We start from the raw sequence: 20,948 nt of genomic DNA, 5'->3' as shown, positions 1-20,948 counted from the left end.
GTCACAATGGAACGTGTGGTGGACATTTTGTAGATCAAAGAACTGGTCACAAAGTTATGCAAACAGGGTATTACTGGCCCACAATCTTCAAAGACGCAAAGAAATTTGTTCAAGCCTGTGACAGTTGCCAAAGAGTGGGACGCCCTAGACTGTTTGACAAAATTCCTTTAAACCCATAACTAGTTATTAAACCATTTGAGTGTTGGGCACTCGATTTTTTCGGTCCGATCAACCCTTCATCGAACTAGAAACCATATATTTTGGTGGCAACAGAATATGTCACCGAATGGGTTGAAGCAGAGACACTACCAAGAGCTACAGAGGATTCTGTCATTCATTTCCTATTCTAGATATTTGTGTGATATGGCATCCCAAGAGACATAATCATGGACGGAGGACCACAGTTTGCTGGTAATAAGCTTGCTGCAACATTAAAAAACTATCATATTCAGCATAAAATTACCACTCCATATCACCCATAGGAAAACAACCAAGTGGAAAGCACGAATAAAGTAATTAAAGAAATGCTAATAAAAGCCATTGCATCACACATACCTGATTGGGTTGCAAGATTCCTAAAAGCCTTGTGGGCATACAGAACAACATGGAGGAACACTACCGGTTATTCACCATATCAACTAGTATTTGGAAAGGAACTTGTTTTTCCAATAGAATTCGAAATACAAACCTTGAGAACAACACAAGAAGTCGATCTAGATTTAAACGAGGCCCAGATCAGTAGACTATAGCAAATCAATGAGTTGGATGAAATAAGGCTCTCTGCTATTCAACATACCGCATTAATCCAAAAATAGAGATAAAAATGCCACGATTCCCTCATCAAAAAGGAAGTCTTCCACGAAGGAGATTGGGTGCTCCTATACAATTCCAGGTTTCAGATTTTCCGGGGAAACTTCAAACTCATTGGCTGGGACCATATGAAATCTAGAAGGTTCATGATAATGGTACCATTTCTTTAACCACCATTGACGGATCTGGACATACCTTTAAAGAAAATGGCCATCGAGTTTGATTGTATCACAAGCGACTTACTCGGGAATCATTCTACCAGCAACTCCGGGAAGACTCCGACATGCAAATTCTGGCTGAGGAAGAGAACTCTTCCTCACATTTGGTTCATTAAGAAATTCGATTGCTTTTAAAATTTTGTACATAACCTTCTCTTTGTTGTTTGTGTAAATCATTTTTTGTACATATTTATGCATTTCTGCAATTTTTGAATTTTGCTATTCCTTTTTGAAGGAACAACATTTTCACCGGTTTGCTGTTCCTTTTCGAAGAAACAACACAGTTGCATTTTGTTGTTCCTTTCGGAAGAAACAATATTCTAATCGCTTTGCTATTCCTTTTCGAAGGAACAACACTTTTTCATTCTGCTGTTCCTTTTCAAAGGAACAACATTTCCACCCATTTGTTGTTCCTCTCTGAAGGAACAACACTTTTGCATTTTATTGTTCCTTTCTGAAGGAACAACATTTTCGCTATCTGTGGTTCCTTCCCGAAGGAACATCACTTTTGCATTTTGTTTTTCCTTTATGAAGGAACAACATTTCCACCTTTTTTGTTGTTCCTTTCTGAATGAACAACACATCCGCATTTTTGCCATTCCTTTTCAAAGGAACAACACTTTCGTTTTTGTTGTTCCTTTCCAAAGGAACAACACTTTCGTTTTTGATGTTCCCTTTTGACGGAACTACATTTTCATTTTCTATTGTTCCTTTCCGAAGGAACAACACTTTCTTTTTCTTCTGTTCCTTTTTGAAGGAACAACACTTTCATTTTCTGTTGTTCCTTTTCAAAGGAACAACAGAAAACGAAAGTGTTGTTCCTTCGGAAAGGAACAAAACTTTCATTTTTGTTGTTCCTTTCTGAAGGAACATCATTTTCGCATTTTTTGTTTGTGCTTGCTTTATTTTCTGTTCTGATTAGGGAACAACTGCTATTCCTTTCAAGGAACAATAGCTTCAAGCATGTTTTTTCCTTTTTTCTTGCATTTTTGTGTGCACATATTCTTTTGTCGTCCCTCTAAAGAGACAACAACTGTTCCATCTTAAGAACAACATTTTTTGGAGTCCATTTTTCTTCTTTTATGTATATGCGTTTTACCATTTTGAGGATTTTTTTGTGCGAGTGATGATCATTTAAGGCACATCTATACATTTATGCAAGAATACAAAAACTAGAGGATACTGAAATCAGCAAAACATAAAAATCATCATCTTTAGAATAAATTGCTTTGAATTGATAAGATAAAAGAGGAGGGGACACAACTATTTATCAACTTGCAGTCATTATTTTACTAATACCAATATGATTGATTATTTTTATCATGATGGTTCTTTCTAAATCCCCATAATTCTATTTGATCATTATTATTGAATAAGAATAAAGGGTATATGTTTCACTATTGAGATGTTCAAACTTCTTCCACCATCCGTACTCTTAAGGAGTGTTGAGCCACCCTCTGTATATAAATAGGAAAAGTGTTATATAAAAGAAAAGAGGAAAAAGAAAAATGTTTATCTATATGATTACTAACATGATTTTTCAAATGAAAGGATAGGGGTTCTCATCAAGAGCTAGCCTACCATGATCGTAAGGAAGAAAGTGAAGTGGAATTCCCACTATGGCCACCACACTAGGGATATGATCTAAGAGGCACATCAGAAAAATAAAAAATTCCTTGGAACGGGAGGTCTCATCACGAGCCAACCTGTCCACGTTTCACTCCTTCTTGGTGAATGGCATTGTGATTTATCTGGTTACCAAGCTAGCACAATGGCCTCCATTCTGACATTACACAACACTTTCCTAGGCATACACAAAGGATTATGGTTCCAAGGGTGAAATAAACAACTCTGTCAAGGTTATGGACACTTGTGGGCAATAGAGCTCTGTTGATGGTATTGAAGTCACATTTCTTATACACCAATAGTTATCATAAAACCCTTCTTCGTATATCTTTATAAATGCTTTCGAATGAGATTATGTATATCACCCTTCCTAACCTTTGATACATGAAAATAATTTACAAATCAATTATTATGGTAAAAGTCGATAATGACCACATAAACACTTTTATTCATGTCAGCTGTCCTATCCTCCATTTCTCGCATCATATCATGACATTTCCATATTTATTACCGATTCTATTATACTCCTCGATTTCGGTAATCCACTCATTTTTTGTAAACATAGCATATCTCTATATGATGTTCCTTTATTACTCTGTACTATGGTAGTTTAGCATGCTTCTCCTTTATTTGACAGCCGAGGATGGCCTATCACAAGCAGGGGGGGCACATGTGACCTTATAATTTGCTGTCATACGTGTCAGCTCATCATTCAGAAGAATTATGACTTGGGAATAGAAAGAATTAACAGTATTTTGTTTCCCAATATGCATGGCTTGCTGTTCCAAGACCAATTCCATTTTTTTCTCTGTAGAAATTAGCAGTAAGTTCAAAATTTGAATAGCTTGCTATTCCGTCATCTTCTCTGTGTTTTCCAATAGTGAGATAAAAATTTGAATAGCCTATTGTTCCATTATCGTCTCTGTGTTTTTTTATAGTGTGCTAAGTGTGAATAAGATGGGAGGAAGATCAATTTGCAATGAGCCACAAGTATTGATAGTGTCTGATGCTGCATGGGAAATCCTAGCTAGGGCAGGATGGATAGTTTATCTTAACCATCTACAACAATCCAATGAGACGGTGGCAATTGAGTTTTTGCAGAATTTGCAAGAAAATTAATCCATGGTGAGAGGGAGATAGATAGCAGTCATTGAAGACATAATTGCAGAAGTTTCAGGACTCCCAGCCACTGGATCTGTGTGGACTCTAAAAAAGGTGAGACTATGAGTTGCCATGACCATCTTCCAGGATGAAGGGTAAAACCTTACTGTAAAAGGGAAAGGAGTTTTGGCGACAGCCCTGGGAGAGCCATGGGCAGAATTTGTGAGAATTATCCAGAGCTACATCACTTGCGATGACAAGAAAGACGTGGTAAGACCACGCCATCTCAAACTTTTAGCCGTATTAAAGCAAAAATGCACTGTGAATTTGCCTGCGTTTTTAAATTGTTTATTAGATGATGTTGCCTGAAGCATGAAAAAATCTCGCCATGTAGAGTCAGTGGTAAGACACCATGGGTTAATATGGCTAATAGTTAGCTACAGTCTTGCCCAACAGTAGAGTGGTTGGGAAGAGTTGATTTTCTCCATAGATGGGGGACTAGATTTTCCAGACCCGAAATGAAAACCTAGTGTTAGTACATCAAGTAGGCCACTGAAACGAAGAAAATCTGTTAGATTGGCAAGGATCAGAGGAATGCTGGGAAATTCCCAGGGGAATATTAGTCAACCGGTGGAAATACACAATTCAGGAGACAAGCAACCCCAACAATTGGAAGGTGGGGAGGATGAAGAGGAATTAGAAGAAAATGAGGAACCGGAGGAGGAGATTGAACAATCCGGTCAGGAAGAAGGGGAGGAAATAGGGTAGCATAGTGAAAATTCACCGCAAGAATATGAATTGGCCCAAATTCTGGCCAATATGGGCGAATATGTCCAACCTCATAGCCCACTCAACCCCCATACCGGAGAAGAACTGCAGGAGCACTCTGCTCATGATAAAAGTACATCTGAGGAACTGTGTGATGAAGAGGAAAACGAAGAGGATCACTCTGCTCATGATGGGAGAATATATGGGGAAGAAAGTGACGAGAAAGAAGAAGAAGAACGATTTGTTCCTAGTCAGAATACACCTGAAGAATTCCATGATGAAGAAGAGGTAGGAGAAGAAGCTACCCAGGAAATAACAGAACAAGCTAGGGTTTTTGCCCCTGAAAACTCGGATCAGCAGAACACTGAAGAAGTACCCCAAGAAGAAAATAAGGCAATTGGCCAAGGTGAAGGTACAATACCTGAGGTACAAAGCCCAAGCCTAAATAAATGAACCGTTGTTCCTTCCAAGAAAACAAAGGAAATTAAAATATTCTGAAAGGAACAACAGAGATTGCTTAACATAATTAAGAAACTTAGAAAACATATGAGAGTATTGAAAATGGCAAAGAAATCAACAAGAATCTCTGTGGAAAAGCATTTAACTGCCCAGGCAAAACCCCTTAAGAAAAGGGCCAAAAAGACTCAAGTCCAACCTCTCGTTCATAATCGAAAGGAACAACATCTGGTTGTTGCAAACACAGAAGTACAAACAGACGATGCATCGGTCTATGATAAGGAAATCCATACAAAAGCACCGTCCTCTAGCGAGAAGGGAACTCAGACCATAAAGATGAGATGTCGTAATAAGGAGATCCAAGTAGATCTCCAGCCCAAAATTATTATGTTGGATAACGACCCAAGTATAGTAACTCTGCAAAAATATTTGGCACAAGCCCAACAAATAATAGAGAAACTCACAGAGCAAACTGTCCCTCAAGAAAAATACCAGAAATTACAACAGCAGCTGAAAAGCATTAATGCATCAGAAACTCAGGCCTTTGAAGGATGGAAAAAAGCAAAAGAAAGAGTCACAAAGGTAACCCATAGACTAGAAATAGTCATCAAACAAATGGATATCTTATGTTCTCTATATACTGACGTTATAGCATGTAGGGCACCTGCTAGAAACTATGCTTTGTTTTTAATGGAAAAATATTTACAATTGAAAATTAAAGCTGTCAAGGAAGGAGTGCCTATAGAAATAAAAACCATTGATGACTTCATAAACTGTTCTAAGCATTACGGGGTGAAAGTTCAGAGACTTTATGTGAATTTTATTTGCAAAATCTTGTATTAGATGGAGAAACAGAGCAGAATCCTAGTCCTTTCGTGGCTGATGTCCAATTGCAGGCTTTTATTTCTTTTGGTGTGAATCAAATAAAATGGATTAAAGCCTATAATGTCTTTCAAAGACAGGAGAATGGTTTAGACCTATGGGTGAGGGGTGAACCTAGAGACCCAGTGCAATTATGGAACAAACATAGGAACCTAATGAGAACTCAGGGTGTGATCGAGGCATTGGGACCTATTCACATAGCAATCATCCAACAAGGAGTAGAATAATTCCTTGCCATCAAATACCTTGCCATAACAGCAACCAAATTCTGATATCAGACTTCTAATCTGAATATCCAAAACAGGGAACCATTTAATTATGAGAATTTTAAGCTAGCTATTGACCACTTGGGTATCTATGGTGACCTCATTCTGAGAGATGGCCTGTCTTGGTTAGGCTGTAGGTTATGAAGTCCAGCCATTTGGCACCCTGCACCAAGATATCAAGCCTTATATCAAATGCCTGAAGGTCAGACAGGACATATTTTTGAATTCTTAGCTAGGCATCATGGTTGTAGACCACCCAATGAAATCCCTTCTCCAGCCTATTCCCTAACTGCCTTACATGTCAATTACAATGTTTTCATGAGGGAATGAAAAAGGGTAAGCAGGGGGGTGTGTTGAGCAGTAGAAAAGGTATGTAATTGCTACTCATTCCGTTATCTTTTCATTTAATTTCATAACTTCTTTACATTGTGAAATGGGCATATGGTAAAAGATTATGATAAAGTTTAGAAAATCTGTGAGTAATGAAAAGAGACTAATTATTTCCTTTTCCCATCCAGAAAAGGAAGAAATTGGAAGATCACAATTCTAGAGAAAAAGACAAAATAAAATCAATTGTTGTCCCTTTGACAGGGAACCTTATCCAAACGAGGTAATCCAAATCGGAGTGCGTCATCCAGGACAAGGAAGGGGAGATACCAAATTGGCGCAAGAAAACGAAGAGATAACTGAATGGCAAATCCCTCAGGATCCTTTGATCTTGAGGGATCACTACCTTAAAGATATATCTAACTTGGATATTTCTTCCTAACCGCTATAAAACGGGACAGCGTTGCTAGCCCAGGGGGTGGATTATTATTATTGTTTTATGAAATTCACTATTGTAACTTAAACTTTGATCATCGACTCTCTCTAAGGAGTGATTACTGTACTCTGTTTTGATGATTAATACATAAATCTCATTGTTGTTCTGTCTTTGATTCTAGAGTACCATAGCAGTGCATCCCTAGAGGCTAAGGGCCTGGCCTTGGTGGATCACTCGCTTCTTGTATCATTACTTTTCAATTGCCAGTTGTGTGTGATTTTATTTCTTTCATTTTCTCTGATCAGTAATCTGCAATTCCTTATTATTTCATGTACTGGCTATGTTATATTTCGTTCATATTTTAATAGTAAGGTTATTCCCTGCAATTAAAATGTTATACTGTCCATTTTGAGTTTATCTCGCATTGTCGTTCCTTTACAGATTGATATTTTTGTATAACATTGTTGTTCCTTACAGATTACCTTTACTGTTCGTTTACAAAGTAGCAGTACTGTGTATTTATGAATCAGTATTAGTGCTTATTCATTTATGGTTTACCTCTAAGAGTAATTGTTGTTTATTGGAATTGTTGTTCCATAGTAAACTCGATTGCTGTTCCTTCATAACCGTAATCAATAATTGTTATGCTGAAACTCAGGTTACTATTTCCTTTAGTATAGACATGTTGTGTGTAACATTCAATTTAGTTTGTTGTGCATTTGTATTTGATTCAGATTGCTATTCAATATTTCATAACTCACTTTAGTTTGTTGTTCCATTTCCTGTTTGTTGTTCCAATCATTTATGAGGTAAATATTGTTGTTTAATTCCTGTAGATTACGAGGACATGAACCTGTACCACATCGTGGTGAAAGGTAAGTTGTTGATCATCGTACTTTATGTTGATGATCTCATATTGACTGGTGATGATCAGTTGATCATGTCTTACAAGGAGGACATTGCAAGAGAATTCAAGATGAAAGACATGGGTCTCATGCATTACTTCCTTGGCATGTAAGTGTGGCAAAAGGATGGGGAGTTTTTTGTGTCTCAGAGCAAGTATGCCAACAAGATACTCAGGAGATTCCACATGGAGAAGTGCAAGCCCATGTAGACTCCTCTAGCAGGTAACTGGAGGAAGGAGGTTGCTACTTCAAGAGAAGTGGTAGAGGCTACTGTGTATAGGCAGCTTGTGGGTCCACTAATGTACTTTGTGAACACACGACCAGGTTTGTGCTATGCGGTGAACTAGCTGAATTAAGCGATGGTTCAGCCTACCAAGATGTTTTGGAAGGAAGAAAAGCATGTATTGAGATACCTAAGAGGCACATCTCGGTATGGATTATGGTACAGATGGATAGAGGGAGTGAAGCTATAGGGCTTCACTAATATAGATTGGGCAGGGAGTCCATCAGATCGGAAGAGCACATCTCGAGGTATTTTCAACCTTGGGTCAGTGCCAGTTTCTTGGTACAGCAAGAAACAAAGGTCGGTTGCACTTACCTCGGCAGAGGCATAATACATGGCTGAAATTCAGGTAACATGTGAGGCCATCTAGATGCGGAAAATCCTAGTTGGTTTGTTTGATCAGAGGATGGATCCAACTGTGATCTATTGTGATAATCAGAGTTGTATCAAACTCTCTGAGAATCCACTATTTCATGATAGGTCCAAGCACATCGACATCTAGTATCATCATCTATGAGACTATGTAGTGAGGAGGATCATGTTTCTGCAGGTATTTCGACAGAGGAGCAAGATGCTGAGATTTTGACAAAGGCATTGTGAAAGTGTAAATTTGAGTTCCATAGAGATAGAATCGGGGTGGCAGATAATCCTTTTTTTGTTGAGAGGGAGTGTTGAAATATGGCAACAAGAATATTCAAATTTAATTTTTCCTTGAATTAAATTGTGAATTAAAATCGAATTTACTCTTAACAGATAGATGGAAATAATTAATTTTTTTTTTTTGAATTAATTAGTTGGAGAAATTAAAGTTAGAAGTATTTCTGAAGTCATGCAAGAGTTATCCCATAAATTAAGGAGATAAGATTGAGTTATATTTGAGTTGTAATTAGTTAATTCATTTTACTGAGTTAAGTCCAGTTAAATTAGTTATAAAATATTTGAGGAACTAATAGTCAGCTAACAATCAGTTAATGCATTAATGCACTCAACTATTCTTACTCCAGTTAACTGAAGATTCCCTCATCAGAAACTCATGCATGTCTATTCTTAGAAAGAACTAGTTGAGATTAATGTTCAAGGATAGTGTATTATCATTTGCATGTGTTTTCTCATGGAGAAAACTCATGCATGCAGTCAAGGATTTATCCTTGAGGATTGTGTAGTTTTGATGGAGGTTTTCCACTTGCTAATAGGGAATCATCCACAAGGAACATCGCAAGGAAATAGGAGCTTGGAGGGTAGAGAGGAAGGCTGGAGAGAAGCCAAGATTTCTTGTGAGCATCTGTGAGGATTGTACTGAGAATTGACTAACTATGAGAGCTAAGGCATTGTATAATTCCTATGTATTTCCACCATGTATGATAATACAATAGTGTGGGGTTTTTAGCTGAGGCTTTCCCCAAAGTATTTCATGTGTATTGGGCCATTGATTCTTCTTCTTCTGGTTATATTGTTCAGCTCGATATTTAATCTTCCGTAAATTGATAGTAGAAGTAGGTTATAGTATTATGCTTTGATTTATATTGCATTATCAGGTTAACCTACCAACATATTTTCTACAATGATTTCTTATGCAGGTGAATGGCATGAAAAGATTCTTGGTTCATAAGGAATCAATTGGGAAGAGTATCCTAACACATATATGATGTTAGTATCATGTGTGTTCTATGGCATGCTAGGACAACGCGGTTTCGAATGTGTGGTATTATTGTTGTGCATATGTTGTATATGTTGTGCATGTTGCATCTATGATGCTTGTGCCCAGGCAGTATTGTGCAAATGTAATGTTTGTACATGTTGTTTATGCATTATTATGTACAGGGTGTTATTATAGATAGTGTTGTATGGATGTTTCATGTTCAGTGTTGGGTACAGATGATGCTATGTACATGTTGGATATGTAGTGTTATGTACATATGGTGTTGCGTGCATGTTCTACATGTGGTGCTATGTACATATGGTTTGGTGTGCATGATTGTATGAGTGGTGATGTATGCATGTGGTGCTGTGTACATGTTGTACAAGTGGTGCTATGTGCAGGTGGTGTTGTGTACATGTCCTGCATGTGGTGCTATGTACAAGTGATGTTGTGTGCACTTTGTGCACACGTTATGCAGGTGGTGCAGTGTACAAGTGGTACTATGTACATGTTGTACATATGGTACTGGTGCATGGGTGGTATTGTGTGCATCGCATACATGCTATGTTGAGGGAATTTGGTACTATGTATGTGAATTATGTGTGTGCATGTATTGTTTGGTGTTGTAGATCGGGTATAGATGTATTGTGTTGTGTTGTACACCAGGTATAGTCATACATATTGTGTTATGCACTAGATGTGGGTGTATGTATTGTATTGTATACACTAGGTGTAGGTGTATGTGTTGTATGTCAGGTGTAGGCACATGTATTGCATGGAGTTGTACATCGTGTGTGGTCATATGTGTGTGATGCACATTATGTATATGTGCACCTGGTTGAGGACAAGGCACTAGGTGTTTGTTTGGTATGGAAATCAATCTGGTGCACGTACAATATAAGAACAAAGGTAGAAGTGAGGATTGAGTAAATGATAAGTATCGATATATTATTTCGGTTTTATTATGCAAGTGATTTATAATTGTGGTATATGACGATTACATGTGAATTATGATTCTAGTTTATGATGGTTACATGCGATTTATGATTTTTAGCTATGATGGTTATGTTTTGAGCTAACCTGATGAGATATTTTTATACATATTGATTTGGTAAAATATGCTAGTTTTACTTGTTGTGACAGGAACTAAACAGGATTGCAAGTGTACCTTATTGACGAGCTACCAATCAGATATGATTTGAATTTATTTTAAATCTAATCGAAATTATGTGCTTGGTATAGGAATGCATAAAATGGCTGGTTGGGTGGTTGAAATCAACTGCAAGTATTAATGACAACAACAAAAGGAATTGAAACAGGCAGTATTGTGCTAGTAAAGCACTTCAGGAACAAGGCCATTGTGGGACACTAGTACCCAATAGTGTCCACTGATTTCCATGAGCATGTTATGACCAGTATGATGGTTTTAAGGTAGGGATATGCCTTGGTTGTTGTGTCTTCTGATGTGAGGAAGCCTTGCTAAAGGATTGATTTCCTAGGATGGGAGTGCTAGTAGAACTTGGAAGGTGATTAATTGCATAGAAGGGGTTGACTGATTACTCAATGGACTATATAGGAGAGAAGGGAAGATCGGGGATGGATTTTTTTTGTTCATTAGCATTTCCAAATGGAATCAGATGCACAATGGGAGTGCGCCATGGAACAACGAGCTGATAATTGTTCACTAAGAATACTAGTGGTGTAGCATTATAGCGGTGGACATTGGATGTAATTTGACTATGGCAGTGTATTTTTGACTTCTTGGGAAGGAGGTGAATCCTGGTATTACTTGAGGGTGGAGGTGTGAGCCACTAGATTCCCTTGTTGTAGATGCAGACATTGTATATTTTTATTTGATGGTTGAGCAAATGTGTATATGTGTATATTATTGTAAATACTATATCGAGTTGGATTTTTAAAGCTCTATAGATAGTATGGTTATCTTCTGGTTGAAGAAAATGTGTATGCTTATATGTGATTATTATAAATACCGTAATGAGCTATGTTATAAAGCTCCACTATGTGGTATGTTTCATGTTGTCATGATGTTTTTTCTTAGTAGATAGTCATTGTAAATACTGCAATGAGCTATGTTATAAATATCCATGGGCAGTATGTTTTGTTTTCAGTGGTCTTGTTGGTTATGGGTGTCATTGAACACCAAGCACGGTGTTTACCCAAGGGGGAGGGTTCTTTAACAACCCTGGTGAAAATTCCATGTAAAAATATATATAAGGCCACAATGATGGTACACATATTCAAAGCTTAATGTTGGGGGAACATCCTAATGGGTGTTGATTCATTCTATTATGGCTAAAGAAAATGGAAAAGGAAATGGATAAGGCTTTGGAAAGGCATGAGGCATTTTTGGCACATTTATTTATGAAAATAATGGAAATTAGGAGAAAAGGAAGTTGAAACGTCACAGGTTACATGTGAGGAGAAAAATGAAGGAAAATAATTGAAAATGAAGAAAATAAAGGCCTAATTAATAAAAAGGCTTCTGAGGATCAGTGGGAAAGACTGGGTCAGTTCAGTTTTGTTGCTCTTTCATTATTCTCTCTCTCTCTCATGCTCTTGGATACTTAGAGGTTTTTTGGAGCACTCTTGGAGGGTGTGGAATACTCAGATTTTTGGAGCAAGAAGGCAAAGGAAGAGCAGGAAAACATAAGAGGGCATCATGATCAACAACTACATCAAATTTTCTTACATGTAGCAAGTTGCGTGTATGATTTATTCACTAGTTTTGGCATGCATGACACATGCATGTGGTTTCTTGGTCATGATATGTCATTGGCGTGGAGGATTTCCTAGATTGATAGTGGATTTTCCAACCTTTCCACTTTTTGTATAGCCATGGTGTTGTGGGTTATTTGATTTGTTTGCTAGTTGGTTCTCATATTTCCTTAGCATGGGTTGAGTTATTAGTTCCTATAAGCCTTGGTTGGACAAGCACTCTAGAGCCCTGTAACAACTTGGGTTGAGTTACTAGTCTCATAGCCTTGGTTGGACAAGTGCTTTGGAGCCCTGTAACAACTTGGGTTGGGTTACTAGTCTTGTAGCCTTGCTTCGACAAACAATCTAGAGCCGTTTGTGGGTTGAGTTACTAGTCCCATATCTTTGGTTGGAAAAACTCTCTGGATCTCGGTAAAAGTTGTGGGATGAGTTACTAGTCCTTGGAGCTTGGTTGGAACAAATAGTTTGGAGCCCTAGAACGCTGGGATAGAGACCGATCTGATGTTGGTTTTGTGATGTTCGATCATGGGGTGGAATCACTATTTGATAAGTTGAGGTGGATGGCCTTTGGAATCCCTGGATAAGTTTTGATTGATGTGTTCTATGATATTTCACATTCATGCTTGGAATATGGCACGGGGGCGAATGGCTGAAGAGAGATTTGGCTCAACCATTCTATAGTCGGGTGGAACATGGAAGTCCCATCCCGGGTTTGGATTTTGCATCATTAATGAAAGGAAATCTATTCTCGTACCTCTATGAGTATTATTATGGATTACATGTGGTTTATATGGTTGTGATTTGATTGGTATTTATGTCCCTATTATGTTGGTTATTTACATGTTTTATGACAACAACCATGAGGGGCTCTCATCATGTTCTTACTTGATATTGAATGATCAACGTATCTATGACCTAATCAATGAAATGGAAGCTAACATTATAAGGAGACAATGCCTCATAGTGAATCTCAGATAAGTATTAGACTCCTATGCTCGTATTTGTTATTTACACATGTACGTTGCATATTTACTAAGTGTTTGACAAAGTGTATGTCATGGTTAGGCTTGGTTAGGTCAAGACCTTGATCAAGTTTTGTGTTAGAGGCTTTTCCTTGGTGTCATTTAATGTCTTGGAGAGTCTCATCAAGTTCTATGCATTGGTTTGGAGGTTAACCCCGAAAAAGAGGCTTAAATCGTGCAGTCTCTAGCACAGAACTGGCTGCTAGAGACATTAATATCACCCTTGCAAGCAATGTGGGAGCAACTATAGGTTTACAGTCACATGCATACCTTGTCATGGTAGAGACTCTAGTTTAATTCATGAAAATGCTAGGTTAACTTAGTGGTTTGGCACCTAGAGTGGTGGATTAGATCTTGGGGGTCTTGACGCACCTGAGGGAGGTTTGTGCATTGTGTTTCCATCGATTCCATTTCCTTAAGGTTACCTAGGAGGTTGAATCATATCATAGTAGCCTCTCATCACACGTTTATTCAAATGACCAGTTTCTTCTGTAGGTGTGGGAGGAGGGTGTTACACCAGTCAACGGGACAAGAAGAAAGATTTGTAAAAAAATAAATGCTTCCATTGTCATGAATTTGGGCACCATGCCATGAAGTGTCCACACAATAATACAAGCAAGAAGAATTCAAGAGGAGCAATAGGTTAAGCTTTGACTTCACAATTTGATCTTGAATTTACCCTTATTGCATGCATGGCCAACACATTCATGGGGAGCATGTGGTACTTGAACTTAGGTGCATTGTTCCACATGATGAGGAATAAACAATTTTTAGTGACCTTGAGGATAAATATTTGTAGATGCACATTGAGATTAGGGATGATGAAAGTTATAGCATGACCAAGGTTAGTACAGTCACATTTCAGAGGGAATCAGTCTCCCCCCTCAGCCTCAATAATGTCATGTCCGTTTTGGGCCTAAAGGAAAATATCATCTCTGTTACAGTTTTGGAGGACCGTGGTTATGATGTGATCTTCAACAAAGGAAAATTTTTCCTGAGACACATAGCCATAGGACAGGTGAAGCATATCTGGGTTCGTGTGAAGTACCTATACAAGCTAGATGTGGAGGATTGTGCTGCATTGAGCATAAAGTCGGAGAAGGTGTAGAGCCATGATATCGGTGAACTTTGGCATAGAAGACTTGGCCATATGAATTATGGAGCTCTGAAGATCATGCAATAGATAACCACAAGCTTCCCTAAAGGAACACTTGAGAAGCAAGATGTATGCAAAGGATATACTTTGGGGATGTACAAAAAATAAACATTCCATGATTGGGACAACAAAGCACATGAAGTCCTAGAAAGGATCCACTCAGATGTCTGTGGACCTTTCTCGACAACCTCCACTTCCAGGCACAAATATTTTATCATTTTTATTGGTGAATTCTCACAAAAATGCTAGATCTCCTTCATGCGGAAGAAAGATGAGACATTCTTCAAGTTCATAGAATTCAAGGTACTAGTTGAGAAAGAAACCGACAAGAAGGTGAAGGATCTTAGGAGTAATAATGGGGGTGAGTATGTGTCGAATGAATTTAAAAACTTCTGTGAAAAAGAAGGCATTCAATGAGAGTTGACAAAAGCCCACAGTCCATAGAAAAATGGGGTGGCTCAGAGAAATAATCATAGCATTGTGGGAGTAGCGAGGGTGATGTTTCATGATCAAGGCGTACCTCTGTATTTGTGGGCCGAGGTATAAAACACAATAGGTTTTGCAAAACTGGAGTTCTCATCAGATTCTGGGCATGATTACACTAGAGGAGGATTTCCTAGGGATAAGCTAGGATGTGTTGCACATCAAGATTTTTGGAGCCTCTGTTTACTGCCATGTCTCCAAATAATCAAGGAATAAGCTAGAGATGACAACAAAATTGGGGGTATTTGTGGGTTACATAAAAACTTCCCACAACTACCGGTGTACTTTCCATCAATCAGAATGATAGTTGTGTGAAGGGATGTAAAATTTGATGAAAATAAAGTGATGTAGTGCTCTCATGGGAGGGAGCTTCAGATCCCACCAGAAGAGGATATTTTAGATCCAAAGGAGGAGCCTCAAGAAGTTGTGGAGCAGCCATAAATTGAGGAGCAGAGAGTGGAGGCAACCACTCTAGCATAACCAACCAAAGGAGGCAGGAAAAGGACCAAGGAATTTGAGAGACTTGTGAAGGATGTGAGAGAGAATGTGGGTGCTCCAAATCAGCGTAGACAGAGAAGGTCACCAGATCGGTACACTAGCTACATGGCTCTAACGACTGATTTTATAGAGACTGAGCCATCCTCTTTTGAGGAAGCAGTAGAGGAACCTATATGGTTTGATGCAATGGTGGTGGAATACAAATCCATTGTAAAGAACCGTGTTTGGGAAATGGTCTCAATACTTGCAAATAAATCACATTTTGTAAAAGGAGATATTGTCCACTACAATGTAGATTTTATAGTTATTCTCTATTTTAATAAAAGTTTCTTGGTGGTTTTGTTTAATGTGTGTTCTCATATTTTCGTCTACCATTTCAGTTTTTCAGATCTTAGGGCCCTCCCCCCCAAAGGTCCATTTCAATTTTTTAGATCTTGGGGGCCTCCCCCCAAGATCCAGATTAGTGCTATCAAATTCAGGTTACAACTCCATGGGAATGAGGGTCTGAAACATATTTTAGTTTCAATTTTGTGCATAAATATTCAACAAAATTCATGAACATGCTACTACCTCCACATAGCACTTTCTTGGGTTAAGCAGGAAACATTTTTTCTTTTCATTTTTTTGCAAAAATGTTTTGGGCAACGAGTTTGCAGATCATATTTGAAAATTTTAGCGAAAAAATTACAAAAAAAATAACATATCTAGATTCCTTGCAAAAAAAGTACCCAAATTCAAAAAACTAATAGGCCGAATCAGGGTCTAGATGAGGGAGATATCGCTGATTTAAAATTAGCCGTGTTGTAGAATTTGTTCTAACAACAATTTGTGGACGATAGCTCTCCTATCTTTTTTTCAGTTTTTTTTCATAATTTTAGAAAAATGATTGCATATCCAAGCTCCTCTATAAGTATCACCCAATTTAAAAAAACAATTGGTCAAATTGGAGTTTGGATGAGGGAGATATCACTAATTTAAAATCATCTATATTTTCAGAACTTTTGTGACTGCGGGACAGTTGCAACGTGACTATGAATTTCCATAGTGTTCAGATAGAGATTTCAACAACATGGGAAGATGCAGAAGGGTCATTCTATTTCCAAAAATAGGTTGTAATAAATATTCTGAGTTATATTGACCGAGTTATACCCATTTTAAAATACTTTTTATATCTGGAGCAACATTCAGAGTGGGTTCCCTTTGGAGACGTGCCCTCTCACCCCAGGCTATGCAGGCACCTGCTACTTCATCAATAGTTAACATCACGGTTATGGGTCAATCACACAAAATCCTTATCACCAAAGTCCATTTGTTATGTCAAACATTATTAGTATCATAGTTTCTCATAAGCATTATAGGGTATCTCTATCCTCAGATCTTAGTTTGTCATGGTTATGGGTCATCCACAAACCACACTTCATCGAAGTCCATTTGCTAGGCCGAACACTGTTAGTATCATAGTTGGTCACAAGAATTACAGTGTATCTCTATCCTCATATATTTGTTTATCATGGATATGGGTTAACCACACAAAACGCTTCTCTTCAGTGGCTCTTCATATTCAACAAAGGATTCTTAGGAGGTAACTTCATGCAATGCGGACCATTTCTTCTTAAGGATGGAGGAATGATCTGAATGGAAATTGGCATCCACCCATGGTCTTCATCCACCCAATGTATTTATCCACCCATGGGATTTACCCATGGTATTGTAAGTGAGATTCACCTATGGTATCTACCCACCCATGGCTGTGGTATTATAACCAAAAAAAGACTATAAGTAATAAGTCACATTTTGTAAAAGGATATATTGTCCACCACAACATAGCTTCTATAGTTATTCTCTATTTTAATAAAAAATTTCTTGGTGGTTTTATTTAATGTGTGTTCTCCTATTTTCATCTTGCATTTCAATTTTTTCACATCTTGGGGGTTTTCCCCCAAGATCTGGATCAGTTGTGGGTTTGAGGTGGATCTTCAAAGTAAAGCATGCAGTAGATGGAAGCATAGAAAATTACAAGGCCATATTTATGTCTAAGGAGTGCTCTCAAGTTGAGGGGATTGAATATGAGGAGACCTTTGCTCCTGTAGCAAGGTACTAATCCATTAGATCAATTCTTGCTTTGGCAATGCAGAAGGGGTGGAAGATCCACCAAATGGATGTAAAAACAACATTCCTCAATGGAGTTATTAAGGAGGAGGTGTATATTGAGAAACCAGAAGGCTTGGAGACTTTTTGATCAAGAGTCTCATGTGTGAAGACTCAAACGAGCATTATATGGTCTAAAGCAAGCATCCCATGCTTGGTCTATCTCACTGGTTTGGGTTTCACCAAAAGTGAAGTGGATGCAAACCTCTATCATATTTTGGTAGAAAGTAAATTATTGATTGTTGTTTTATATGTTGATGTTTTGATTTTAATTGGTGATTTGTAGTTGATTAGGTCTTGCAAGGAGGACCTTGCAAGAGAGTTTAAATTGAAGGACATGGGTCTCATGCATTACTTCCTCGGATTGGATGTATGGCAAGGAAATGGGGAATTATTTTTCTCTTAGGTCAAGTATGCTAATGTGATACTTCAGAGGTTCCGCATGGACAATTGCAAATGCATGGAGCCACCTCTAACAACCAACTAGAGGAAAGAGGGTGCCACTTTAGGTGAGGAAGTGGATGCTACTATTTACCAACAGTTGGTGGGTTCACTAATGTATCTTGTGAACACATGACTAGATATGTGCTATGCATTCAACTAGCTAAGCCAAGCTATGGTTAGGCCAACCAAATTATTTTGGAAGGCAACTAAGCATGTTCTATGGTACCTCAGAGGCACTACCCAGTTTGGACTATGGTACAAACAGACAAAGGGAGTGAAACTATGTGGCTTCACAGATGCAGATTGGGTGGGGAGTCCATCAGATCGAAAGAGTACATCAGGTGGAATTTTCAATGTTGATTATGTGGTGGTTTCTTGGTACAACAGGAAGCAAATATCTATCGCACTGAGCTCAGTAGAAGTAGAATACATGGCTTCTAGTCAAGCAAGATGTGAGGCGATCTAGATGATAAATATACTTGTCTATTGTTTGGTTATGATCTACTGTGATAATCAAAGTTGCATCAATCTCTCTGAAGATCATGTTTTCCATGATCAATCCAAGCATATTGTGGTGAAGTAAAATTATAAGTGCAGACACGAGCGAATTCCTCTAGCCTGATAATGGGTCTAACCACAACAGATACATTCTACAGAAGATTTCCTTAGATTAGAATTAATCAAGAGGGCCTACCTCTTGGTCACTTATCCTGCTTAATGATGTCTTCGCTTGCTCGCTCCAACAATCTCTTGCTTCCTTCTTCAAGCTCCTGAAGCAAGTAAAAAACAAAAACGCACAAAAATAATAATAGAAAAATTGTAATTAAACCTACTTAATGAGTCAACAAGCATTAAGACATGAATATGTAATATTATAAAACATGTAGGAAATCAATCGATAGTTGCATATATTAATATCAAAGAGAGATTACAATCATTCGTCTTGACATCACAATATTCCTCTAACAAGACCAAGTTCCCACACACTTCTACTATCACTTCATGATGACTTCAAATAATAATAGTTTAAAGACTCTTCCCTTTAGGCTTCACTCCGAACCAAACACACTTTTCCCTCACACAACTAGATGGCTACAATTAGTAATAGCTTGCTTGTCAAATCAAAATAGTATACTCAAACTCAGCCAACACTCTAACTAGCTTATGCTTGGGAAGAAGGGAGGTTTATATAAGAAAGATGGATGGGAGATGGACCCTCTTCTCATGGCAGAAGGACTTATCCCTTGAGGTAGTTCCATCATTATAGGGGAAAGGAGCCCAAATTGTCATCCTCGACCCCATCCAGCCAAACCATTTACCAGACTTCCGTTACGGAGCTTCTAGAGATGGAAGCTTTAGCTCTAATTTAAAAAATTTCCATAACAGGACCGACGCAACTGGGACATAGCTTAGTCACATCAATGGACGTGGGGAATAGTGCCAATCTCTACATAACGGCATGAGGGAGATAAGGGCCATTAGTGTCGGTCTTGTAAATTGGGAAAAACAAAAGTTTTAGGGGAAATGGTGCAAAAGGGAAATGATCTGCTCATGAAGAGGGACATAATGGGAGTTTCTCCATGAAGGCAAAGCATGTGGGGTTCATTGTAGAGGTCCTCGAGGATCAAGGAATGGGGAGTACATGGTCAGTGATAAAAATTTTGTGTAACAAATGCCCCCTAAAGTGTGAATGCTGAGCCAGAGCGAGGGATGAAATTCTTTATAAATAATTGCGGGGAACCGGTCTGCCGTCGGAAAACCTGCAAGCAAGTATAAATACATATACTTAAACAAAGATCTCTGTCAAATGATACATGAATCATGGAATGGATGCAACCATCCATCAAAGAGTATCATAACGAAACCAAGGTATGGTCACAACCATCCAATAACGAGAAGGATCACAAATGATAACTCATGGTCTAGTCGCATCCAGCCATCTAATAGAGACATGCATATCATCATAATCATGTCAAATCACTTCGCAACTTGGAATTTTTGTAATCTGAGCCTAGGGTCTTGTGCTCTAACATGAGCTAATCAAAGTACAGATTCTAACATGCGAATAGATGTGTTGGCATCGAACATGCTAGAAAGTCACTTGATGACCAGTCAATGATGTAAACTATTAAGAAGCGCAAGAGAAACCACTAATAATGACAATGACCCTCAAGGTACTATCAACACAATTCACCGAATGTGAATACAAGAACTAAAGTTGAACATTCATGAAATCACTCGATTGAAAACCAATGATGTGAACTTGTCGTCAAGTGCGAAGAACTTGCCATTAAGTCATGCAAGCTCCAAGGTACTGGAAGGTAGTCTTTCGGTCAACTTCCCAGACAATGAGTCGATGTTGACGGAAAGTGATGATGTCGAAGGAGGTCCATAATGAATCACATATCGTTGATGAGAGACAAGAGGGTGCAAAATGATTTTGGATGATACAGAGAGAGAGGTAAGTGTAACTGCAAAAGGATAACTCTTGAACATATCGACGACACAACTGGAAGTTTGGCAGCTTTTGGACCCATAGGATCGGTGATAATGGTGACATAACAAAGATCAGATGGAAGGAAAAAAAGAACCGGTCCAAACCCAGGAAGGTCAACAACGATGTAAAGGAATATGTCCCAACCCAACATGAAGCAAAGAGTATCATGTTCAAGAGTGAGCTACCGACACGACTCAATATATTTCGATACTTTTCCCCCACCATTTCTTTCGAGTACCCCAATTAT

The sequence above is a fragment of the Pinus tabuliformis genome, chromosome 8, assembly GCF_031772625.1.
Source record: "Pinus tabuliformis cultivar Carrire ecotype Pingquan chromosome 8, CPIR1, whole genome shotgun sequence".
NCBI lineage: Eukaryota > Viridiplantae > Streptophyta > Pinopsida > Pinales > Pinaceae > Pinus > Pinus tabuliformis.
The sequence above is the reverse complement of the archived record's forward strand: the minus strand, read 5'-3'. Positions refer to the sequence as shown.